The 27,621-nt window shown below is 49.0% G+C and overlaps 1 protein-coding gene across 1 annotated transcript in view; it reads right to left on the reverse strand.

Annotated features, from left to right (window-relative positions):
- Positions 1 to 27,621, reverse strand: part of LOC146203716 (Ig-like and fibronectin type-III domain-containing protein 2) — a 199,893-nt gene that overhangs the window by 91,805 nt on the left and 80,467 nt on the right. Inside the window, exon 2 of the mRNA XM_084588880.1 lies at positions 18,575 to 18,630. The gene's annotated coding sequence lies outside the window, so the exon portion shown is untranslated. The remainder of the gene's footprint in view (positions 1 to 18,574; positions 18,631 to 27,621) is intronic.

Consider the following 27,621-nt stretch of genomic DNA (forward strand, 5'->3'; position numbering starts at 1 on the left):
TTTTTCTTCTTCCTCAGCCCACATATAAAGCCCCGCTTTAACCAAGCCATATGAACGTGCCTTAGTGGCCTATCGGGGTAACGTTAATGCCAGGGTTCTAGCAGGCTGATTCAGACATAAGCGTCCCATGCGAAACGAGAGACCCAAGTTGGCAGCTCCTGCCAACTGAGCCGCGGCTCCGACAGCGCCACGCCTACCTCTTGCGTTGGGAGCCCATCTCTCGTTTTTGTGTCACGGGGGCGGCTGTGACGTCACAGCGTCACGTGGGTAAGACGTACGTGGCTACCGCCGCGCTACGCTGAAGGCTCGAAACCTAAAGTAGTATCGCTATCGCAATAAAAACTATACACGTGTTTTTTTTTCTTTTTTTTTCTTCGCGCCTGAAATCTGGAAAGACGCGGACGAAGGAAAAAAATAATAATATGGCACGGACACGGCGCGCACCAGCTGCCGATGTCACGTCACGTGATTCACGATTTTGCCTAATAAAAAAGGAAATAATATTAATGATCTTTCTTATCTTGCCTCAAAATCTAGGCGTCACACATGTTACCCATTTTATAGAGCGTCTCCCGAACCGGAAGGGCGCTCGCTCATTTCACGACGAAAAGTTCCGGGTTTTCACATCCACTGCTGCAACGGTGACCTCGAATCAACGCGTGAAGGCGATCGTTTCAAACAGCGAGCTGAGAGCGGCGTGAAAAATGGAATTCCCGAAGAGCCCCAGCCGTGAGCACCACTCGGCGTCGAAAACGAGTCGAATGCGGCGGCCGCGCGCGGAACGGCGGGCGACGCGCTTTGGCTCCGGTGCCCAGTCGTGGCGGCGCGCCGCGTTCCGCGACCAATAATTCCAGCACCTCCACCTTGGCCCCATTGAGGGGCCGCCTCCTCCCTCTCGACGGCCGGGCCTCGATCGGGCCTCGCTGTTTGTTATTTACGGAAAGCGTGGCCCAGCGACGGTGTTGCGTTTCGCCAATCGATGCAGTCAAGGACTCCTCTTCGGCGTAAAATGGGGACCACGCGCGTGACCGAGAAACGCCGCCTTCACCTACTCCGCTTCCCCCTTCAACGCGCGCTGTCTTCGAGTGACAGCCACGCTGCGCTCCACGCGTCCACGGAGTCATTGATAGCGATACGTATTATGATCATTAAACCAGGACCTCTCGTGCGCCCGACACCGTAAACGACGTGCCCAAGTTTGAAATTCCATGCGGGTATTGGGATCCTATAAGCGGCGCTTCTGAACCGTATAATTGTATCGACAGGGGAGCAGTGTATAGTTTCGAAGTTGTTGTCGACCGCGAATGTCTTTCAGTGTGTGCCTGCTTTTATTGCGAAAGCAATACTACTCTAGGTTTCGAGCCTTCAGAGTTGCGCGGCCGGTAGCCACGTCTTAACCACGCGACGCTATGACGTCACACCCCATATGGGGTGAGAGCTGGGCTACCAACTCAAGCGGTCGGCGTAGCACGGCGGTAGCGTCTTACCCACATGACGTTGTGACGTCACACCCCACGTGGCCTGGCAGGAGCTGCCAACTTGGGTCTCTCGTTTCACGTGGTACGGTTATGTCAGACTCAACCTGCCAGGACCCTTGCATTCAGGTTACCCCTATAGGCCACTAAGGCACGATCATACGGCTTGGTTAAAGCGGGGCTTTCTATGTGGGCTGAGGAAGAAGAAAAAGAGAAGAATGCTCGGTCACCCGCAGCTAATGCTTTCGCTCAATATTTGGTTCAGCAGCGTTGAAGCCTTGTAATTTTTCTTCTCTCTCTCTCTTCCGGCCCGAAGGGTTCTCGGTCTCACCCTATGTTTCACATTAATCACAACCGCTGTTAAACAACAGCGCTTCTGAACGCGTCGATGCTTGCGAATGCTTTGCCAAATGAGACGTGAAACGATTCGCAACTGTCGTGAGGCCTGCTCTCAGGCTTTTCTGACGGTGTAGTCGTCCCAAAATAACAAAAAGCGATCGGAGGGCACAATTTCCCGTCTCTCTGGACCCAGAAGCAGCAACGAACTCTAAATCTACGGCCCGAAGACTAAACTGCCCGCGACGCACACTAAAAGTCACGAATAATTTTCGGAAAAGTGCGTAAAATAAAGGAAGTAGAGGAAGTTAGTCGCATTAGGTCATCGTTCAATCAGCGCGGCTGTCGGTCAACCGGCAACATATGGGTTATCTTCCGTTCCTGTGCTCCTCGAAAAGATCGACGGGTCAAGAACGGACGTAAAAGAAAATTAGTAGTTACAGACGTACCTATAAAATAAATAAATAAAATTGCCACTTTGCATTCCAACAGCTCAAGTTTGGCAGCGTGGTATGAGCAGAAAAAAAAAATGAGTGAAAGAAAGAAAGAAATGCCGTAGTGGAAGGCTACGGAATAATTCCATCACTCTGGAACTTTTGTTTAGTTGAGCGGGATATTACTTTGTCCGGTCTCTCAATGAGGTCACTCGGGTCATCAAAATGGTGGAAGCGCGGAATAGAGAGGAAGGCGGGAGTCGGAAAGGACGTATGCAGCAGAAGTCCGCAGCTAAAAATGTACACGACGGGCCCTCAAGCTGCCGAGCATCGAGTGAAAACGAGGCGGCCAGTGCACTCGCAGGCGGCGTTCTTCCGCCGCCGGAAACCCGAAGACAGGCCCAACTCGCACAGTGTCAGCGGCGACGGGGCCACCGCATTCCGCGCCGCCGGTCTTGCGCAACCTGCATGTGCCTCATAGGCAGCCCTCGCCACCCATAAATCAAAGCGGGCTCCTCGGAGCGTCAAAGAGGGGAGGGATGAGCCCTGCGGGCGGCACCGACGTGAGCCCGACAGCTGGAAGTACGATGATGAACGCGCGTCCGCCTAGAAGGGATTGACGCGTGCTGGCTTCCTTCCGAGTGCCTCTCCCCTACGATCACCGCGCGCTCCTTCCGGCGTTTCGTTCGCGCGGCCTCTTCGACGCTCCGGTCGGAAGAAGGTGACGGCTACGTCGCTACGCCAAACGGGCGGACGAACGGCTCTTTGCGCAGCTACACTAAGCCATGCATAACTTGTAAAATGGAAATTAGTACGATAGCGCGCAAGCGATTGGTATTGTTCCACGCTCCATCTGGCGAGTATTCCAACGCTGCTTTGAAGTTTCTTCGGAGCGCCATATTGCGAGCACAGATCTACTATTTTACGCCTCTTCGGATCTCTCACTACGCGCTTAATACCCCCATTGAAGAGCGCGAAAGATGCTTTCGAGCTAGGCTTTGTGCATGAGGATCAGACTTCTTTTTTTTTTTTTTTTTTTTTTTTTTTTTTTTTTCGTGGGCTCGTAGTTCCAATCATATCTGCCGCCTCCTCTGTTGCCGAAACATTCTCGGTGTACGCTCAGATGATTCGCACTACCAGCACTCTGTGCACAACAGTCTTGCTTATCCCAACGGGAAGAGAGGGAGGGGACGATAACACGCGGCTGTGTTGGTCCTGAGGTGAGCCGCCTTGGGCGAAAGTTAAGGAGCCTAAGAGACGTGACCCGTAAGCTGTGAGTAACGAACCTATCAGAGCGGCCCTTTGCTGCTGGCCGAGTCCTGCTGGCTTGGCGACACAATCACTTTCAATCACGATATTTTAGGACGACGTACATGTTTGAAGAAGGAAGAAAAAGTAGCATAACAAAGAATTGACGGGGCTCATCGTCACCTGTGGTGTGTTCGGCTACGCGGGGCACTGCGGTGACAATGAGTAAATAAAAAGAAATAATAGAAATAACCTACACTGGAGAGACGCGAAGGCGATTGTAACAGTGCACTGAGGAACAACTGTGGCTTCGTAAATGTAAACATTTCTAGAAACTGACAATAAAGAGATGATAACATAAAAGCAGTTAAACGCAGAGGTTACTAAAGTAAATATGAAAAAATCTTGCTGAAACATATAGAGGAATCTCTTCACATAACGCGGAAATTGTTTCGTTAGTTAAACCTAACTTGCAATGCTCGAATGAAAAGGTAGTGCTTACCTTGGCGCTTGGAGCCAATTTTTTCGTTTGTTTGGCTTGGTTTGTAGGGTTTAACGTCCCAAAGCAACTCAGCCTATGAGGGACGCCGTAGTTAATGAAGGGGTGCATAAATTTCGACCACCTGGATTTCTCCAACGTGCACTGACATCGCACAACACACTGGTGTCTTGCTTTTCGCCTCCATCGAAGAGCGGCCACCGCGGACTTGATCTCGCGTCCTTTGGTTCAGAGGTCGATCGCCGTAACCACTGACCAACCACGTTGGGGCCCATAATTAATACTTCACCGGGTATACGTACAAATAACCGTGATGGCTGGATTTTTCTGAGGTTAGATGAGATGCGCGAGTAAGAAAATAATTCAATTGTTTTCTGCGAGTCTTGTAAACGGTTAGTAATCGCCATTCAGGCAACGCACCAACATTTAGAACGTGCATGCAATCGAGGAAATACCTGACGTCGAGGGCGATAAATATGAAACATTCGCCATATGCCTTGGCACATTTTTCTGCAATATTGATAGTGTGTTATTATTGTCAGTCAGAGTGCAGTTGCTCGCATTAGGTAGCAGTCGTGAATAGTGGAGTTTAAACAGGGCATGATAAATGAATGAAAAGCTTAGTTTTAGTCGCGTTATTGTTCTGTGACGGTCCAAGAGCACATGTTCTGCGCAGTTAATGTTTAGTGTTTTTACTGTATGTAAAACCTCTATTATGATACAGTCAAGCATCTGGCATTGTCACAAATGCAGTCATGATTTTTGCTCTAAAGGTTACCGCCTTTATTCCTCTGGCATTTTTTAGCAACGCTTTCCTTTATGACTATTTCTGCAGTTTGGCTAAACATTTGTTAGCCCCTCTCATTAGTTCATTAGCATCACTTCCTGATATGAACACAGTAGTACCTTCTGTCTATACAATGCATTCGACTCTCCCAGCAATTTTGAATAGATATTTAACATGCATGCATTAAATAGAACTGACTACTGTATGCCACCCCGATAGACGGCTTCATATTATGGTTTATATTTGTCAGTTCAAGTCACTTACCACTACTTTAAAAGTAGCTTAATATAAAGTGCCCGATAATTCTGCATAGTGAAAGCTTTTTAGTGAGAACAACATAGGCAATAAACTGGTCGAAGGCCTTAGAAAAGTCACTGAAAAGTATTAGCGCTAGCCTTCTAGGCTATATAATATCGTTAATAGTTATTCCCTTTGGTTCTGGAAAAGCCATTTCGGGAAAAATTTTGATTTAAAGTCATACTATAACTTACAGCTTCAAATCTGTGAGAAAAGTTACAGAATCTTGTAATTGTAAACTTTTCAAGAGCTACATACAGAACATGACTTGTAAAGTGCCGCGAAACGACTACGCAGTTCTTGCGTGCCCTCAAGGCATTTAGAGCCCATAATCACAAAGGTATGCATTTTTCTCAATCAGTTTAGTCAGCACTTTCCTCCTTGTGTGTTTTTTCTTTTAAAGAGGGGCCATTGTATACCAGCGGAGGAAGATCGTGAGGATAATTCCTTTTCATCGCACTTTTTTTTCCCCCACTCTTGCGTTCGCTCCTGATAGGTCTATTCACGTGTACTGGGTGACACCACTTGGCTCTCGCAAGACAATGGATCTGCTGGAATGCAGCCGACCGAAGTTTCCGAGCGTATACGTCCCATTGTCATACGCCTAGAGACAGTCAGCGAACTGTCAAGGCACACAGAAAGAAAGAAAGAAGAAAGAAAGAAAGAAAGAAAGAAAGAAAGAAAGAAAGATAGAAAGAAAGAAGAAAGAAAGAAAGAAAGAAAGAAAGAAAGAAAGAAAGAAAGAAAGAAAGAAAGAAAGAAAGAAAGAAAGAAAGAAAGAAAGAAAGAAAGAAAGAAAGAAAGAAAGAAAGAAAGAAAGAAAACAAGAGAGCAAGTTTCTCGCAAAGAATAAAACAAAACAGAGAAAGAACAATGAAAAAAACTCCTGAATGATTAGGTTTGGCTAATCAAGCGCCTTCTGGCTATTTCTTTCCGTATTATGAACTGTCAGGTTAGAATGAAACGCGAACTTCGACGTAGAGCAGAATATGCTCTTTCGCCATTTTAGGTTCAGCAGCCAGCTCTGACTCGACTTCTTGTGTTAGGGCAGTTGACCCTGCTCAGGGGTATTGGGTACTGTGTATGCTACAGCAAATTGAAAAACGTAATCGCGGTACACATACGACCAAGAGCAATAAAGCGGTGTTCGCGTTGAATACCGTGTGCCCGGCAGCTCGCACATAGACGAGATTTACCCGTGCAAATTACGCTGTATGCCATTACTGACAATGTATTGGACCCCTCGGATCGATGGCCACAAGGGTGTCGAAATACTCCGCAGTGCCTGGCATGCCATAGCGAGTAAAATAGGAATGATCACGTTGTGTTCTTGTTAATGCGGACGGAGAACGCAGGTAATGACTACCAGCAAGTTAAATACAAAGAAAACCGTTCTCAGAAGGCAGTAGCTGTGATCTGCATTATGTTACAAGCTGCATTCCACTCGCCTCCATAAAAGAAATAGAGAGTGAGAAAGAGCTTCAAGGGTTTTTGGCGGTTTATAGATGTTCGGCACCGCTTGAGTTTTCAGTCGGCTCTAAAAAACAACACATATATAACAGATGCCACGCGAAAAGACGGCGCAAAAAGCAGAAATTGAAACAGAGAATGCATGACACGCTCGCAGCTGAAGAATTTAATCTGAAGTTAACGTTTTTGGCACCGTGCCAAACCACGTCGTTCGACTATCTGTCCTACTTCTGTACACAACGCTTTCTTCATATTATTCGCAAAGCCAGAGTTAACAGATCGCCCTCTCCTGTGCCGCACATACGTAAACGGCCATGAGAGGCTGCACTTCGTCATCCCACAGTCGCGCATCGCGGCAGAGATCAGGCGCTGCTCACGACAATGTGTCAGCTGGCGACTTCCTCTTGGAAGAGCAGCACCCAGACATGTTTGCTTCTTTCCATGGACCGCTCTCGCATATATTTGCGCCGAGCGGCATCAGTTGATCTGACTCCGTCGGTGCAAAAGCGATGCGCCTTGCTCGTTGCGAAGCGTTTGGCCGCAATCCTATCGAACGTATTTTCTTCGTGGGTGCGTTGTTGGCACAAGACGCATAGTGCACGACGTATCTGCGCCGCTCCTTCGTGGATGCAAGGGATGTGGGAATCTGGCAGGAGTCCTTAATGCTGCGAAACTTGAATCAGCAGACAAAGCGGCGACAGCGCACTAGAATAGTACAGCAAGAGATTCCAAAAGCAGCTGCTAGCATTCTATATGATTGATTGAATTAGATAAGCACGCAGTTTGGACTTGAGAGAAGAGTTTGTATTGCACTATAGGTACAGAATACTCACAAGGATCTCTTCTAGTTGTCGTCGGCAATGTATGTTCTCACTATCGGTACTTATGCCAGCTTTATTCCTTGTTGCTGCTGCCCTTAATCAAGTATGCAACCTCAAAACGTTCTAGCTCGAAAGAGAGAACATGTTTCGCAGCATTTCCACATATGAGTATAGGCAACATCGAGTTGCTTTCGAGATGCGCCATAACAGCGTAACGATATATATAAAAAAAAAAGAGATAAATTCAACTCACGCACTGGCTTCTAACATTTTTTGTCAGAAAGACACAGAGATGCACGTGAAACCACACACGTGTCAGCTCACCGTGAGTTCTTTACAACTCACACGATCCAGCGAGCTCGTGTGGCGGCCCAGACCAATGGAGTCCCGGAATAAGGGACTCCACCTAGTATTGTAAGGGGAGCGGCCCACTAGGGGTGGCTCTCCAAGCAACCTCTCCTTTTGTAATAAATGCTTCCCACCACCACCACCGTCGCGGTGGCTCTGTGGTTAGGACGCTCGACTGCCGAACCCGAGGAGGTGGGATCGAATCCCGGCCGCAGCGGCTGCTTATCGATAGAGGCGAAAAGCATGGCGCCCGTGCATAGTGCGATGTCGATGCACATGAAGTAACGCCAGGTGATCGAAATTTCTGGAGTCTTCCACTGCGGCGTTTCTCATAGCTTGAGTCGCTTTTGAGAAGTTAAACCATATAAACTAAACAAATGTCAGGATTGGTGCTTTCACGGCTGATTAGCGAGTATCAGGTACTACATAGTGCTGAAGCACATAAAATACCGAGAATTTATCTCTTTCAACTACAGTGACAGATTTAAAAGAGAGGCGAGAGTGGAGAGCGGCACTCCCCAGCGATAACTTTATTGTGGGAAAACCACGTGATCCCCCCCCCCCCCCCTTTTTCGTTTTTTCTCTCGCTTTGACGCACCAAGACCTTAAAATTCATTGCATAAATAGGATCCTCTCTACCACTAGAGTTACTATATATAGCCTATATAGTAGCTCTATCTACCACCACCCCATAGTGCTCTCTCCAAGAGTCCCCCAAAACTCCGCCTCTGTTCACCGCGACTTCTAAGTCAGGCCCTGAGTCCTGTTCTGCATGCGATACCAGTATACTGCGGACAAGCGCATACTCAAGCCCGCTATCAGAAGATGCTGCGAACACGTGCACAGACCAGCGAGTGTATATGAGTGGCAAACCGAAGATACAGCATCGTAGGAATACAGCCGTATTTGCATAGCGGAGAGTCGGCTCGCGCGTATACAGCTGAGAGCTGCTTTGGTGCGTTCCCAATCGTGGCCACGCCTTCAGCGTAACGACCGCTCTCGCGCTTCCGGCTACAGTGTACACGCCCAAGCCCCGTACACGCTCCGGCGTATGCGCGCTTCGCGCGCACAGCCTGCGGCCGTAAAAAGAAACGGGAGTACGCAGTTTGCCTTGCCCGCGCGTATTTGTAAACAGTGCTGACTATGCGTTTTCTCACGGCGTGGCTTGAGCAGGCCAAGGCCGCGTGACGCACCTTTTAAAGCGAGGACCGAGCGGGCGCACACACAGCGTCCTTGTCCCTCCTCCTGTCCCTTCTACATTTTTTTTCGCACCCGTATCCTTTTCCAGCGTCTAGCGCGGTCGTTTGTTTGGTTATTCGCCGGTTTTGTTTTTCCCCCGCCCAGCCCCAGCATATCCAGTGCGCGCTGCTCAAGGTGCACGCAGGCAGCATAACCACTGCGGGAGCATATCCGAACGATTGCGCGTGCATACGATTACCAGGGGAGCCTTTCTTTAGTTTTTCCTTTTCCTTGCTATTACTTCATTTTTCCTCGAGATCGGTTGCCGCCGCGCGGCTTGGAAGCGAAGGCAGCATCGGCGATTATCGGCGATCGCGGTGGGGGCCTCCGATGGCCCCCGGCGGAACAGCTGGTCCCGTCGGCGGTGCTACCCTTGTCGGTTTCTCCGGCTCCCGGGCCACCGCGCATAACGCGCGCGCACCGAAGGTCGGCGCGACTCCGTGCTCCGCATCGCTGATACATGGTATGCGCGGCGGTGGAAAAACAGAAACAACGCGCTGCCGCGGGAATTATCCGCGCTTTCGACAATGCCCAGCCGAGGGGAGGACGAATCACTGCATACCGGGTGTCGCACACACGTAACGTGCGAGCCAAGCTTCACAACGACACCGAGATTCGTGTCACGTGAATGGGAACACACGGGCTTTTCATTTGTATATATACATTTTTTATTCTGTTATTTTTTATATATATTGTTTCCCCCTCACGTCGCTCTCCCGCGCCAATGGCAACTGTTGCGGCGTTCAGAACTAACCGGACGAGGCGCCGCCTTTCATGTCGTTTTTATTTTCACATATTACCTGCGGCGTTATGTTTCGATGCGGTGCACCGAATCTGTGGAAATAAAAAAAGAAAGCTACAGCCAGCTTCACGAGAAAAACAACTTTCGCACTCGCTAATTCATGGCAGAATAATTAAAACTGACTTCCAAGAGCATGATTGTTAAGAGAGCTCTTGTACACAGTCTGTCGTTGTAGAACAATCCAGCAAAGAATACCTGTAAGTAAATCACACTTAAATATATCGCTCAGAAATCTATTAATGCAGTCGTTGTATAGTTGTATATAGTACACCTCACCTCTGGTTCTCATCACTGCCCTTCTTGTCTTTCTTTCGCCTTAACTATCCTCCCCGCTGCTCCTTTTCCTGCGGCATGTGGCACTGGATGCAGATGCAACAATCCTTAACTTGTTTTTATTTTTTTTTCCCTCGAATGAACTACCACACACCCACAAAAGGGGCAACTCGCTTTTCTCACCGACGAACGTAAGTGGGTAAACGAAGCTGCTCCGTATTTTATTTTTAGACGAAAAAAAAAAAAAGTTCACGAAATGCACTGAGTAAACATCCGTCGTTTCCACGAGCTGCTCATAAATCGACCCTGCTGTAGTTAGTTGCCTGGCTTACTGGACGAGGAGCAAGGCATCCAACACCAGAAGCGGGGTGTGTTCACAAGATGCACGACCCGCAGCTTGAGAGATGGTCTCTACTGACTCCTTGAAACCCCGGAGAACCTTGCACGCGCGCTGGCTGCTCACAAGTCGGAGAAGGCCCGGGCCGCTCGCACAGCAGCGCAGACCTCTTGACCGCAACATCGGCTCGGCGACTCAGTGACTTTCATATTGTCACGTGATTCGCGGCAATATGCTTTCAGCGTCGTGACGCTCTCTGTCCCGGAGATCTCTCTCGCTCGGGCGAAAGCGAGATGTTTCCAAAACAGGTGAGCATCTAGTGCCGTCACTTGGCCGTATTTAGAGCAGCAGTCGGAGATCGACTTAACCGCCCTTCCGCTGACCCAGACTGCCTTCGATTCAAGCAGATATAAAGGCGATACTACAACCAAGTCCGCCCACGATCAATAAAGCACCACGGGCACAAGAAGAAACGCAGAACGCTGAGAAGACCAGGCGCTCACGCACCAAGCCACGTAACGAATGCCCTCATCTTGATAAGTTCGACTCTTAACGTCCTCTTTAAGGACAGCTATACGCGCTCTGATCTCCGCGTGCACTTGCCTCCTACCTCATAAATTAACGAGATTAAAGGAGGTATTCATAAAAAAAATATTTTGGTTGGGGTGGCTCTTTGTGTTGCCCGTAGCCTCCAAGGCCTTATATAGCATACTGGCAGCTCCATTTTAAGCCAGATGGCAAGTACTCTAATTAAAAAAGAAGGAGTTTGGTATTGTTTCTGTTGCTAGTAATCAGCGCCGGGAAAGGGTATAGACAAGAAAACAAACAAAAAAAAAAAAACACGGAGGAGGAACGAGTAAAGCCAAGTGAATTCGGTGAAATTGTGCATTCAGTGAATAGTTCGCTGAAATCCAGGCAATACGAGTGTGTGACAACGGCAACAAACTAAAGGCAGGCCACTTCATCCAAAGCCTACAAATACGTTTCACGCGCTTCCTGAAATGAGTGTTTTTCTGCTAAGCTTCGGTGCTCTTGTAGGAAGCCCAACTTCAAGCGTGAACGAAAGTCGCTCCGTTCGCTTTCGTGTCCAGTATCCGCTCACGAACACGGTCTCAAGCTAATATTGCATTGGAGCAGACTGGAGTAAACGGAGCAACGTTCAATTAATTTCAGCTCATTTGAGTGCAAAGTGTCATACGCTCCCGGCTGCTTTCTCCGAGAGGCGGTGCAATCCTGGCTACGAGAGTTGCGATTCCTCAGCTGATGCTCGTGCATCCTCGTGACGGCACACGATGGCGACACGGCCCGAGCAATTACAACGATGATTACCAATAACGGCGCATTTTGTCTTTTGTCTGTTGATGTACGCGCACAGCAGCCACTCAGACATCTCCTTCGTAGTCCTAGGTCGCTCCAAGTTAAACGCAGTGGCAATAGCGCTGTTACGTGGACACTGGTTCAGTGTCCGAAGTGGCTGACCAGCTAGAGAGAAGCGACTGACAAACGGTGTCGGCGAACGTGCTGATCGAGAGCCAGCATTGCACTAGCAACGCAGCTCGCCCGCGTATAGATCAAAGACCAAAATCCTCACGTGGAAGAGGCCCTACTTGCAAGGGGACTATAGCGGCCAGATTTTTTTTTTTTTTTTTTCAGGCGATGGCTCTAAAAAACAGGAGACATAGTATACGACTGCACTGCGATTAATTGTTCTGCTTCTGACGATACGAAAATGCGGCCGGCCGCCGAAGAGCAGAGTGTTGGCAGCTATAGATAAAGGTCTGCGTGAAGAATATTCTCGAGGCTGACGGGCCACCTGTACCTTCGTGTTCCCGGCATCTGTCAAACGTACAGTTAAAGTTTAATCTTTATGATCGGCCTTCACCAACCCGGCTTCGGACGACCGCTGAAGCCCGATATAAGCCCACAATACCGTCAGCCGGCTTGCCTTTCACAGCGGTCCAGTGGGCTTGACATCGTCAAACTGCGCAAACTTCATTCAGCCTGTGGCGCTGATACCCCGCCAGTGACGCTGACAGCTCTGGATTTAACAGGGTAATCAGCAGAGACGTGTTTCTTGACTGTAGCAGGACGTCCGGGTGCATTTTTCGGGAGGTGCAGGCAGCAGCGAGATTGCATCAAAACCTGCTCTGGCAGCGGCAAAAAAAGTAGCACACGAACGATGACTATAGCGCCTCACGATATACGAGTGCCAAAAGCTGGAAAACGGTCTCTTCATTAGGCACTTAACTGGACAGCTCGCGTGACTGGGCGGAACTAAGAACGAAGCCAGCAGGTTTCGGCGGCCCACACGCGGGTTGAGCGTGAACAAAGCCTGGGGATACACACACCTGGCCCGCACTTGAAGAAGCGAGGCGCGTAAGTAGGTCGAAGCTCTCGCCGGTGCACGTGGTGGCAGTCCACTTCGTCGTGAACAGCAGCCGGCCTAAATTTAGAAAGTGCGCAAGGCGACAGCGCTTGCAATATGATCGAGTGCTGCTCGTATGGAAACAACCGCGCACCTTGACTGCGGCGCACCAAGCGGAAATATCGTCAGCGCTCATATATCGTGGCGAATGCGGCAATCTTCGTTCGTTGATGAAGACAGGCGCCTTGCAAAGGAAGAGACGCCACCGAAGACGTGGACCATTAAATGTTCTGAACCCTGTGGCATGCCGCTGACGACCAGACGCTTCATGCAAGCTGACAGCACCCGTTAAGTCCAACGTGCAGGCTTCTTTGCGCAACGAGGCCTGCACAAAAGCGTAGTTGATGCTGCTGCTTCATCGGCGAAAGAGATAGAGGGAAAGAGGAGGGAGTGACTATACTGAATCTTTTCAGTGGGGCGGTCAAGATATAGGCTGCGCAGTGCGGGAGTGCTGACACTACAGTCCATGACGAAGTGTGCGACCCGACGTTAAATCCGGAACACGATTTGCTGTTAGCAAACACACCACCCGTTACAGCACGGCATCTCATATATCCCCCGGAAAGCGATGCTCTTAGTGCGCGGGACGCCGGTCTGTCGAGTGAGGCCACTCACTCTCGCTACGCGCGTCACAGCAGGGTGGCGGAGGCGCGGCCAGTAGAGCAAGATTCACTCGCGGTGACCGGAAGACCGCTCGTCGAGCGCAGACTGACAGCCGTCAGCTATTGCTGCTGTAGGGATCTGGGTCGCGCTTTATTTGGGAGGCGGACAGTCCTCTGCTGCTCCTCCTTGGTCTTTTGCGATTTTATTTTTGTCCCATTGAACGCCACGTGCATACCAGTGGGTTGAGGCATCAGCCGCGCAAGCTACATTCTTGGGAGCGGAGCAGAAGGTGGGGGACTTAGAGAGTTCTTTATCCAGAGATGCTGTGCGCGCCTTGCGTTGTGCGCGGGAGACAGTTTCGATCATGGGCGTATGGCCGCAATAGAAACCAAGAAAAGTGATGCGCCCCGCGGAAGCTGTCTCGAGCACATTCGCCACCTGACAGGCTGCGGTGAGCTTATGATGCCGAACTGAAAGTGTTGCGTAATCAGGCGAGAGCGGCACAACGCTACAGTCGGTTGTTTCCGCGAGAGAAGAGCCGCATGAAAAGACCGCAGCTGTACGGCAGGGTAGAATAGCTGTCTCTCGCTGATGTGTTTCTAGGTGAACAGGGGAAGCAACGGCGTGTATTCGATGCCCCCGGCTCTCCCTCATTCACGGCTTCGTGGGAATCAACTTCCTGTAGCTCCGCACTCCGATCATTCGCGTGTCATCTGCGTGCTTCATTCGAACTCTATAAGCTGCATCTCTAAATCAGCCGCTCGCACCTGTAGCGACTTCCTCGATCGGAAATCAACTGAAATGAATCAATGAAGGCTGCCTTGATCGAGATGACCCATCCACGTTAGAAAAAGTATAGCTCGCCTTGTCCCAAGGTAGCCGAATGGCGCGAGCCCGGCTTCAACCCGCGTCAGAAGCGATATCATCGACAAGGACTGTTTGGCCATCCGGGACGTTTGTCCGCTGTCCTTAGCCTTCCTACCGATACGATTAGATATAGGTATTTTCCCAGCGGTGTGCTGGTACGTAGTCAAGACTGTGTCATTTCCCTTCCCACAACTCGTTTGGCCTCACTGCTCCTTTCATTCGCGGGGGCGCGATCATTAATCCATCATTTCCCATACATTTCCGTAGCCGTCACGGTGGCTAACTCGCCGACCCACGCTGCACAGTGTGCGCGGGAAACGAGCAGCCAAAGCAGCGAATGACTGACGTGGGCTCCGCGGCCGCATGGGTGCAACGGGAGCAAAGGGCCGCCGCAGTTCATATACGCGCGAAACGCAGCCTCGCTGGACGTCTGGCTGCGCAGACCCGCCCCGAATCTGCCGCCAACAATAATAACGCGATCGGTGGTTACACGCGGAGAGGTCATGTTTAAGCAAACCGCCGTGTACACAGCATTGTGCACGTGGTCTGAATTTTCCTGGCTGCTCGCTCGTTATCCGTCGGTGGCATCTGGAGCGGTGTTTTTGCTACGCCTGTCTCGCCAAGCTTTTTTTTTTTTCTTCTTCTTCTTTGTGATACTTTCGTGATGGATCGCGCGCCGCGCGGTTCAGTCGGTCAAACCAAGTAGAGAAAGACGGCGAAGAAGAAGCCGGGTTTTGTTGTTTCTTCTTTTCCCTTTTCTTTTCAGGCCGGCCGGGCCACGTGCGCGCACGCCTTCCGTGGCGTCTGCGTAACTCGTGTGTAACGCTTTGCGTATACTGGGCGCGCAACAGGACGACCGCAGTCGACCCGCCAGCGCACGCGCGCGCGTCTGTGTTCGGTGGCGCGCCGCGATCTATCACTCTTATAGGAAATGTCCGCGAGTCTATACACGTGTGCCCGTATAGGCGGGCACTGGCTGCGAGGCGCACTCGAAGAAGATTGACGAAGATGGCTTCATTTGCGGCGGAAAAAGATGCGCCCTGCGTAGGCGCAGGAGCGCTTCCTCCTTCCAAGCAACAGGCACACCTGCACGAACGGAAGGATGGAGCGAAGTCCTCTCGTACGTGCGTGAACAGCTCGTGTCGGCCGAGGACGCTTCTTCGTGGTAGGAAAGACGCGCGCCAATCGGTTCGTTCCAATGTAGCCTTACAAAGAGGAAGAAAGGAAAAGCAATCCGAGGCACGAGCACCTCCGAGAGCCGTTGTCCAAAGCGATAGATACAGCTTAGCTTGCTTATTAACGTTGTCTTGGTGAGAGCCGCTATAATCGACGTATGAGAGGTGATTTGGAGTTTTATATATATATATATATATATACATATATATATATATACATATATATATATATATATATATATATATATATATATATATATATATATATATATATATATATATATATATATATATATATATATATATATATATATATATATATATATATATATTTCTGTCTCCTCACACTCCTTAACGTCATGGCCGCGGGAGCGAAATAATGACGGTGTACACATTGGCGGCAAGTGCACACTTCCGCTGTCACCAATGCAAAAGCCTTATATGGCTCGTCAGACGCAAAACCCGTGGCCGGAAGTTTGTCCGCAAAATGTGTCTACCGGAAATGGTATCATTTATGACGTCACGCACCGAGGTTCAAATCTAACCCGCGCCAACGGTGTGCGAGATGGGGACGCTGCCACTCCGCCATGGCACTTTATTATATTGGTATTTTGCCACGACGCTTCAAAGTTTTGAAGCTGAACAAAGGCGCGGTTTGTGAATGCACAGTAGTCTTTAAAAAAAAATTGTCTTCGAGGTATGTGCTGAGGCGTACGTGAGTAATTAAAAGCATGTTAGCTACAGATGTCGCAATTACGTGCAATTACGTAGTGTTGTAACATGGCTTGCAAAAAAAGTTTCAAAGTCATGGGGCTAGATAGAGAGGTACAAAAAATCAAAATAAAAAGGGCAAATAGATCCGGATTGAGAGACAAATGAGACACCTAGTCGCACAAAGGAGGCACTTTGTAATTGCAACAGCGCATGCTTTCACATTTCTCCAATGCAGCAGAATGCAGTGGTCTAAAAGTTATTTCGCTTATTTTCGCAACTATAGGCAGCTCGTACAGGAATGCGGCAGCCTGTGATCTCCTTCAAGTTAAGAGAAGCACCCGCGCCTGCATATCTAGCGCGTTTGAAAAGAGGAAGTCGATAAATAGTCTGGTGCTAAAGTAGATGTTTCGACATGAGTGAAACTCATTTAGATTATATACCAAACACAAAGGAAGAAATTGCGTCCACTCTTTCATTGCAATAAATTTTGTGAACAAGATATGCGCTCGTCTTTCTCTGCAGCCTGTCTCTGAAGCCATGTTCTGAGAAAAGTCGGGGCTGAATTTCACAATCCGTAGCAGTAGATGGCGCAACGCGCAGTGAAGCTGTGCGGTGTCTCGATGGGCGCGCCCTCTTTGCAGCCGTAAAGTGCAACATGCCAATGTGTCTCCTCGGCCTTTTCAAGGCAAGTGGCAGCCGTGAAGAGGCCGAGCGAGATCGGGAAAGAACAGAAGCAAGTGCGCCATTTAAAGGTATACTTGCGGCGTACACAAGGCAACGGTGCGTAACGATAAGTGTATATTGGCGACAAGGGCTGTACAGCTGAGGTAGCTCTCATAAAACTGTTCCGTGCATCTTTTCAGATTTCTCGTTTATTCAAAACTTCTCGCTCAAAACTAAATGCACCAGTATCTCAACAACACATCCTCCTGGGCGACGGCACTGAATCGGAAGTTTCACGTGCCTCATGCGAATACATTACTATTGGTAAAGTAAACAGCAGTTGGCTCAGTTTTAGTGATTAGGTGTCATTCCACAAAAGGCCGGCGACAAAAGACAAACAGCACTGAAGCCTAATTTTGTGTGCTATCGCTCTGACACCTTTTCGCTTTTGATGGTGCACCTGGAAACCGAAGTTAGATATTGCACACGTTAAAACGCATGCGGACCATCGACACACGTCTTCCAACTGCTGCGCGCCCTGACAAACCTGGGGTGCCCAGACCAGCAGGCAACTCTTTCTGGCCTGGATGACGTAAAGCGTCCGCGCGTATAAAGAGAGGTGCAGAGGGGGATAATCTGTCGCCGAACTGTCTCCATCTGTGTGAATCATTCGACTGCGGTGGCTTGGAAACCCCCCGTGGAGGAAATGCAGGCAGTGCGCAGATAAGGTGCAATTGACGACGAACATACGTATTTGCGTGCGTAAGAAGTGGACGAAGAGAGACTTTCCCTGTACTAGTCGCGGCATTCAGAGCCAACCGCTTCGGGAAATGCATTGCTGGTAGGGCTGCGGTTTAACGGCCTCATGTGGTTGTTTGTCAAGCGCGCTGACTCATTTGCGCATGAATATAGTATACGCTCCGAACATGCGCAAGCTGTTCGCAGGCGACTCTCTTCCAGGAGTCGACGCTGCCAACTGCGAAGTTTATAGTGCTACAAGGAAGATATTTATAGGCCTGTGCGGAATGAAAAAACAACAACAACAACAACAACAACAACAACAACAACAACAACAACAACAACAACAACAACAACAACAACAACAACAACAACAACAACAACAACAAAAAAAAAACGTATTAGCCGACACGGTATGTTTCAAGCGTTCTCGCTGAACAAGAGCAAGATGAATCAACAGATTAGGGCCGAACAATATTGTTCTGCGTAGTTGCATACCTGTTTAAAGAGCTGGTCTTAGATACCTTTTGGCTGAGAAATACGCAGACGGCGCTATACTCGGCGCAGAGTGTACAAGAAACATCAGGCTTATGGAGTACGTGACGTAGCATGAATATGTTTCTTTTTACATCATGCACTGAAACGATGGTAGGACGTAATGACACGTTCACCTTCTTAACGAAAATAAGTTACTCATTACAGGGATTTACAACGAGTTTGTTGCGGCCTTCCCAAGCAAAATAAAGCCAACGCGTTACCTCTATAGCGTGTCGCTTTGACTCTACATAGCTTCCATTGGCTTCGTTAAGTTGCACACACTGTAAAGCGCGCGCCAGACACATGCATGCGTTGAATAGCGCATGTTGATCGTGGTGGCTGCATAAGCTCACAGGAATTCCGTGCCCCAATAACTGCGTGCGGTCTCGCCCATTTCAGGGCGTACATCCATGACTACCGGTGAGTCATGTTTAGTACTCACTGTTGCTTAGGTGCATGCTTTTGTAAAATGCTGGCTTCGCTTACCTTGTCGAAAGAACACCGCTTAGTGGTCTACGGAACGTCGATCGTCCACAGCGGCTCTGCAAAGATCAGAAACACAACACGGGCGTTTTACTTTATAGCATACGCTTGCTATACAGCATGCGGCAATCACGAAGCTGCACTCCTTGCGTGCCATAGCGCGAGTACATATATGCCTCGCGATGGCCATCCTCGCTTGCTGCCAGTGGCATATGCGACGCAGCAATAAAAACTGGCGCTCTGGTTTGTCCTGCTTGCTTCGTTCTGTTGTCGTCGCGAGGACAGAACTAAGCAGTGGTTCATTATGCGGGCACTTGCAGTTGTCCTGAATAGCTTTTTCTGTGCCTCTGAAAGAAGGGAATTAATGTCGCGTGACTTGAATGACAACTGCTTCCCAGCCGAAAAAGAAAGACATAACCTTTGTTATAACGTCGTATTTTTCGCCACTTCTGCAGTATTCTTCTGCATTACTGTTATCTAGTTCTGCAGCTACTGCAAACAGCGCAATACCAAAAAAAAGAAAAAGAAAAAAGAAAAATAATGTTGTTACTATAGATATTTCTGGTGTTTGCTCCAGATATTTCGTCATTTCGACAAGTTCAGGGGCAAAAATAGTACCAGAAATCTGTTGCGACACCACAAAGTTTTTATTGTTGTTTTTTGTTAACGGGTTTTAGTAGGGATCTAAGTAATTAAGTTAGTTGTTAGCTTTCCGCGAGCGAGACAACCTTGCTAAAAACCGTTGAAACCCTAAGTTACTAGAATTGACCAAATGCTACATGTACTGCGGAAAAAAAAAAAAAAAAAAAAGAAAAAAAAAAACACATTCACAAGTCCAGAAGAGTTTCTTATAACCCCTGAAAGGTTGCAGCAGATAAAAAAAAAATGAACTGTACCAAATATATTTCGACTGCGAGCACAAAATTATCCGTCTTCGACAGAACATTCTATTATATAGCAATTTTCATATATACTATGGCTCAGTGTTGTAACTTTTTGCGCGAGAACCTATAATGACACACTTTTGAGCGCACGGAACTTTCCGTGGGCAGTGCATGCATCCCGCAGCGGAGAAAGTGTGGGTGTGGCGCCATGCTGGTCCTCAGAGCGGCCTTCATTTGAACACGGTGACGCCCTGATTTGCCAGCAACCTTTCCTCCATAACAGGTCGCGCATTGAAAAACAAACGCAATGGCTACACGACGTTTGCGTCCGAGAAATAGGAGACATTCGTAAACGTAAACAGCGTGATCAAGGCCCGAGAGAATCGTGAGAGGTTATATTTTGCTTTCTTAACGTGATCCCGCTACGAACTGAACTGCGCACCGCATTTGCGCCACTGGATGCTGGCCGGATGGAAAGCCGAAGCACGACACCCATAAAAAGTGTGACAACCTTCGCATGTCCAAACATTTCGTAAATCAGAAAATAAATGTAGGGAAAATGAGGGGTTCGTTATGTGAGACATAAGAATGCAGCTGACAGCCACTGGCACCAATAAAAGCACAGGAGATGTTTTTTTTTGTTTGTTTGTTTGGGGTTGATCAAAGTGAAATTATAATGCTATCACGGAAATAGGAAGTAGAATAAAAAATAACCGCATGCCGCCGGTGGGAATCCAAACACACGATCTCCGAATTTCGCGTACAGTTCTCTACCGACTGAACTACGGCGTTGGCTGTTCAATCTTCTACTTTCTTAAGTATTTACGTTGTCTGTAACATCTCCTTGATAGGGTAACCGCAGATCTTCTAAAAGCACTCGGTGGCAGCAATGTGGTTTTCCGGGCAAATATTGGCCACTTTTAAATGCCTCGGATATAACTGTTTCTGTGAAATACGGCAGAAGATGAGGGGGGGGGGGGGGGGGGGAGGTCACGCGTGAGAAGTCATGGGGCGGAAGGAAGCCCGAAATAAAAGCGATGGACGAAGGAAACGCGCGCACTGATGGAAGGTGCACACATTGCCCCCTTCATTGGAGTAGAGGAGGGTGCGTAGGATAAAAGGATCGCGCGTCATTTCCGTGACGAATATGCGCGCGTATGTGTATATATAAATATATACACCACTGCGGTGCGGTTACTCGCCTGAGGAACCCGTCTTGCCGAAAAATCGCGATAACGCACTCAGCTTTGTTTAATAGCGCGCGCCGGTTATTCGCGCACGACCACTTTATTTCGGCGTTTCCTGCTGCCCAGACGTTTATCCGTGCACCGTTTCTCGCTCGGTCGTCTATCCCGCGCAGCCATTACACTGCATCAGGCCGCAAGGAAGGCGACCGGAAATCGCGACTGCGTTGCGCCGCGTTCGTACAGAGAGGATGGAAGTAGAAGAAAGTGAGAAAAAAAAAAAAAAAAGGAGGATGGGGCAAAAGTCGATTCCGTAAAGCTGTTCTCGGAGCATAGGTCAAAGAGTCAGCCTTCCAAATGGACCGTTATCAATGCTACAGTCGCGGGGTCGAGTCGGTCGTGAAGTCACTCGACTTGCGCTGCATTCCCTGTTTACTTTGCCCGATCTACCGAATTGCTTGCCCCCCCCCCCCCCCCCCCCCCACACACACACACACACACACACCAAACCCCTCCCCATGACTTTTTATTGTTGCCTTTTTAAGTCGGAAGAGCGCTCCGGAGTGCAACGAGCCTCGAAATGTCCCTGCAGTCAATGGTGTTGCCGGCAGTATCTGGTACTCCTCACCTTCTTCACCTCCATCAAGTTGCATTCAGCGAGCTTATTCTATTTTCCGCGTCCATTTCGTCACGAATACCCACGCCCTCTCCTCAGCAAGCGGCGGCTTGGCACGTCCGGCGTGGCGCGCCGGCCTGCAAGTGCTGATGTGCGATGACGATGCGGCTGATTCGCAGCCGCCCGAAGTCGATGTTCGATAGCAATTTCCGCACAACAAACCACACTCAGTAGCAAAAGGCGTATCCAGCATTGGACTTTTAGGGGCGAGAACACGCCCGCAATATTGGCGCTCCCTTGCGCGTAGCGTATGCGTGGCTCTTCTTAACCTCCATAACGAGTTCAAGAAACTGCGTATACCTAATGGCATTAAATGTGCCCGTTTGGCACGAGTGTAAAAACTTATACGAATGCCGACACCCCTCTGGGGCATATGAAACTTGCGTATAGGGAGCTTGCATGAAGCGAGGCATGCTGGGTAATCCGCCATGATGTCGCTGGCAGCAGACGGCAGGCAGCGTAGCCATGCTGAATGGAGCAAGTGCCTTGTCGTTTTCGACGGTCCACCGAGCAAATACACGGCTTTTTGTGCGCTGCTCTTAAGTGCGTGCAATTGTCGGCAGATTCCTGAGGAACATATACGCGTCGACGCTGTGTCTGAAAAATCGGGCGCGCTATGAAGAAGAAATGCAAAGCGTGCAACACGGACCTGTTCAAGCTACGCGAGAAAGACTGACTGCACTATGCGTCTGGACCCGTCGACATTCACGATTTCTAGTTCTGGCAAGTAGTTTGATACTTCCCCGGATTGGCGTCCATCTTGCGTATCTTTGCCCCTGCGAGCCATTCGCATCGGCGTCGCTAGAAAAACTTCCTGCCTTCTCGCCCTCTTGCAGACGTATTTTTGAAATCGTGAAGAACCCGCAGTCGGCCTGTCCGATCGCGCCAGCATCGTCTGCGTGCACTACGCGACCATGCATACGAGGCTGTGTGGCAGTGCCGTGCAGCGTCGTCTGCTGCCAGCGACAACATCATGGCGGATTACCCAGCATGCATCGCTTCATGCAAGCTCCTTATAGACCAACACCATGTTTACAAACAAAGGGGGCGCTCGCGGCGCCGCAGCTGACTGGGGGTGAAAAATAGGGTTAGCGTCCATAGGAATACATGGAACCGAAATATTGCAAAGCAGTTTTCTCATTTCACGGGGCTCCTGTGATGTCGTTATTTGGTACAAAGCAACTATGAACATCGTAGAACAGATCGTAAAAATATGAAATCTCATTACCGAGGCGAAGTATTTTTAAAATACCGCAAAACATGTGGGGGTGCGAGTTGAGAGGGCGACCCTTAGAAATACATATAAACACAACTTACCGGAACGTTTTTCTCAGTTTGCAGAGCATCAGAAGTGGTGGGCGGTCGTTAAACGTTGACCATCGCTTTGAAGAAGTGTGTGATAAAGTATGGTGCGTCATTACGAAGGCAGTCTACTTTTAAAACTCCCCGAATAACCTGTGTTATGAATCCAGACGCCGTCAAAAGGCAAGCTGGGAGTAGCGAATCGCGCAGTTTTGCTTACAGTCTGATATGCTGCCGCATAGGGTAAATAAGGTTGATAATACTGTCGCTCCAGTGATACGTCCTAGACAGAATTACATTTAAAAAGCAGTTATCAAACGCCATACGACAATATGGACCGCACGAGATTCGCGCGTTGCAGCAGACGACAGCTCAGCTGGCGATACCCACCGCGGTCGCCTCCAGCTCCGGAGCGTCTGCTAGCGACAGCGCCGGTGGTGCATGGTCGTCTGCAACTGTGCGCAGTCAGTTTATCGTGATGTGAACGGTCCCGCAAGTCGTCAGACTTTCATTACTTGCAAGAGAATGTAGTGTGTCATGCAACAACGTCGGGGCGTGACGTTCACCAAAAAATGAGAAGGGTTCAACGCTACTGAACCGAGTAAAATGTTGCGGTAAGTTGTGTTTACATGTGTTTCTATGGGTCGCCCTCTCGATTCGTACCCCATACGTTTCACGGTATTTTAAAAATACTTCGCCTCAGTAATGAGATTTCACACTTCCACGATCTGCTCCTGGGAATTCATGGTTGCTCTGTACCGAATAACGACATCACAGATGACCCGTGAGATTAGACAACTTCTTTGGAATATTTCGCTTCCATGTATTCCTACGGGCGCTAAGCCTACTTTTCAGCCCCGTCGGCCCACGCTGGCGATAGAAGCGCCACCGCATCGTGCTTACGTCACAGATCGGTGTTGGTCTATACTTTAAGCTTACTGACACTTTACGGTACGCTAAGCTCTTGTCGAGCCGCACATGACGCACATTTGACATTGGAAGTTCACACGAATATATATATATATAAGATAAATGAAGGGGAAATGAGGGTACATGAAGGAAAGAAGCCAACAGTCGGCAAGGCCAAGGAAAGCATTGGGGACTGTACTTTGTCTTTTTTTTTATTTTTACTTCGGTAATCACATAAATTGGTAAGGTAATCTGTTTAGGGGAAAGATAAACACAAAGTAGAAGGAAAAACAACGTATCGATGGTGGGGACCGAACTTACGACCTCCGAATATCTCAGTTGGAAGAGCACCGGACGCGATATTCGGAGGTCGTGAGTTCGGTCCCTACCATCGGTACGTTGTTTTTCCTTCTACTTTGTGTTTATCTTTCCCCTAAAAAGATTACCTTACTAATTTATGTGATTACCGAAGTAAAAAGAAAAAAAAAGACAAAGTACAGTCCCCAATGCTTTCCTTGGCCTCGCCGACTGTTGGCTTCTTTCCTTCACACACACACACACACACACACACACACACACACACACACACACACACACACACACACACACACACACACACACACACACACACACACACACACACACACACACACACACACACACACACACACACACACACACACACACACACATATATATATATATATATATATATATATATATATATATATATATATATATATATATATATATATATATATATATATATATATATATGTATGTATGTATGTATGTATGTATGTATGTATGTATGTATGTATGTATGTATGTATGTATGTATGTATGTATGTATGTATGTATGTATGTATGTATGTATGTATGTATGTATGTATGTAGTACGCACACCTTGTATGCATCCTCCAATTCTGCTGAATGCTCAAACATTTTGTTTTTCTTAAAATACGTTTAAACAGCATTTGCCCTTGTTATTTTTGATTCTCGACAACTTCCGAATGTTTTCAAAGCCCCACAAGAGCTCTCCCCTACACGACCTAAGGTGGCAGTGTTGGCCATGCGTTAAGCATCACTTTGGCGGAGGTGATGTATTGGTCTCTTCCACACTCGCCCCGAAGATGACGTAAGCGTGTTCTTTGGTACATAATATGGAGCTCTTCTCAGGAAGCACATTTTACATTTTCAAGCTGTGTGTCGCCGACTGTATGGCCATAAATAGGTAACCACGACAATGCCTCTTAAAACCCGACGCTTACGGTCGATGCATTATTATGTTGTTGTTGTTTTTTTAGCTAAAAAACGGGCATTGCATGAGGCTTCAAGACCGCGGGTCTGACAGGTACTCATGTGTCACATGTCCAAAACATGGGCACTGCTGTCGAACCGGAGGCCATTCTTGATCTTTAGCGCGCTCTGAGCCCGGACACTGGGCATCCTCGACTCCTGCACCCTTCTTGGTTTGTCTTCTTCCTGCGAGCAGCCTTGCAGTACGCCATCGCGGAAGGGCCAGTCTGCACCGTTCACATTCGCATCGTCGACCGCCTTCCTTCTCTTGGCGTAATGGGCGCGCGGACAGGCGGTCCGTACGGCGCTAGTCCGCAGCCAGCTGAGCACTTCTGCGCGCGAGAAGTTGGAGTAATCCGCGAGTCCTTCGCGGGCATGTATGTATCGCGGGTGGCCATCTAAGAGCGACATGGCCCAACGCTGCCGCGGGAACCAGGCTATCGACCTCGAGCAGCTCGCGGCTTTCTCCTCGTAATTGCAACCGCTTTGCTTTAGCTGCGACCGATGGCTGCCAGCGAGTGAATATGGACCGCCCGCGGCGACAACAGGCACCAACCTCCCCCCCTCCTGCATATACGTACTTGCCCATTACGCCGGTTGCTTGTGCGAGCGGGAATGTGGTGGGCGCCGTATTGGCGCGGAGCGTGAAACTGTACCGATCAATGGGTACGCTTTTGTCCCGTTTCAGGGCTGCGCGTGTTTAGCAGTCCATCCGTCATCGTTTGCGAGCACGAGGAAGCCGTTTCACTTCTCAGCCTGCAAAGTGTTCCATTCGCGTTGTTCTAGGCACTCTTTCTAGAACGTCAGCGCTGAGCGAGAAGACAAAACGGGGCAGATGTGCAAACACCTGTCATTTCTCCGCGACAATAGGCTTCCTCGCTAAGACAAGGAACCGGAGTTGGAAGAGCGTGCACAGAATGACTATTAACGAGTATTTATTCGCCTGTAACTGGGCTCAGAACAATAGCACGATTAGAGTCGGCGTTGACATGAGGTACCGTACAACTGCCTCAAAGACATATGCTGCAGTACCAGCGGTGGCGTGTGTCGATGAAAAAAAAATAATAATAAGATATATGTCGACGTACTGCATCGGCGACCTCTGCATCGAAGAAGAAACGTTCAAAAGTTATTGAAATAGCCATTCGAACCCCCATCTCGGTTTCAAGACGCAGGGAAAAGGCTGTCATGAGACGCAAGATCGCCCTCCATTTTTATTACGCAAGGAACAGAGAACCACGCCGAGCGAGCACATTGCGAATTATTGCGAACTAAACGCAGGCGCCCTAGAACGACACTACACGGGGAGTTCAGCCCCACACTTATGTTCCCGCAATCATAGACACGCGCATGGAAATGAAAAATGTAAAACGCGCGGATAGTTATGCCGTGCATGTGTAAGACGTTTTGCGACCTGTGACCCGTAAACATCGCGCCGGAGTCCATGAGGCATTTGCTTAATAATCGGCTGTAGCTCAGCGAACTCTCCTATGCTCTTCAAAATGTTCCTGAATTCGGGTTAAACGAATGCCTAAAGCAGCCTCTTGAGAAATCCTGCCTACCATTGTGACCTCATTAGGAATAAACTCCACGCTAAGAACACCATTGTGACAAGGGCCGGTCAAAAGCAAAGGGTCCGGCTGTGCGTCTTGGCTTCAACGATCTGCACCGGGCCAACTCGGAACACAACTGAAGCACACCAGGAGGTCCCTGAATACGCAGGATTGGCTTGGACACGAGACTCTGTGGGAAGAGCATGCATGCAGCAACAGTTCGCGCCGAATCTCAGGCGGCGCCGCGTCAAATATATGCAACCCAAGTCACGTGACGCATCACCGATACCCGTGCATCTTTGGATGCGAGGGCTACCATACAACACGGCATTCCAGCAGACGTCGACCAAGAGCTAAGCCACGCCGACCCTTCGGCGAACGGCATGATTTAAGAGTCGCGGGCACTTGGAGGCCGTAGTGGCGCCATCTGCAGTGGGAATACGCCGGCGCTTGCCGCCTGCGTGCAGATCAAATTCTTGCTGCCACCTCCGAAGCGAAAAAAGGCCTATCTCTATAGGGATCCGCGTAGCGAAGGGATTAAGAGCCCTCTTGACCTCGCGGCGCGCCAACACCGTAATCCGCCGTAAAGAACTAACTGTCAGGCCAGGTGGGCGTGGGGCTATGCGTAACAAGTCTCGTTGTATGGCCGGCGCCTTGGAAGACGACCACGCACTCGAACATTTGGTATACAAGTCCTTCTGCGGCCGCTGCGAGCCATTTTTGAGGGATGCCAGGGGCTTAGCGCCAGAAAGGGCCCGAGTGATCGCCTTTTGGGCGTATTTCACGCTTTCTGTCCCAGCGTGTCCATTCGGCTCTGGCTATTCGGGGTTTAAGAATCCTTTTCACGGTTCATGCTTGAGAACCACCCTTACAAATTCGGATGGAGCCAGACTCCCGGACAGTTTTTTGCTTTGCTTCCAAATTTCTATGCGAGGGACTTCGTAACAAACACGACCAAGTCGCTTGAGCCGTGTCACGCCTGATTTCTACACTGGATTAGTGCAGACAATAGAAGAAGAAAAAAAATAGGGGACACTTAAGCTCCGCTTTTGCGAGTACGACGTGACAGCGTTAACGGTTAACGTTTACCTGCTTCCCTTGAAGATCCTCTTTCTTTGCTTTTTCTATTATTTCAATCACTAATCCCCTAATTTGTTCCTCTGTTATCCCACACATACTCATTAGCGTACAGTCGTAAGACACCAAGATCATCTAACAGAGATATAATAAAATGTCGTTTTAT

The sequence above is a fragment of the Amblyomma maculatum genome, chromosome 1 (genome assembly GCF_055883805.1).
Source record: "Amblyomma maculatum isolate TAMU_Amacu chromosome 1, ASM5588380v1, whole genome shotgun sequence".
Lineage (NCBI taxonomy): Eukaryota > Metazoa > Arthropoda > Arachnida > Ixodida > Ixodidae > Amblyomma > Amblyomma maculatum.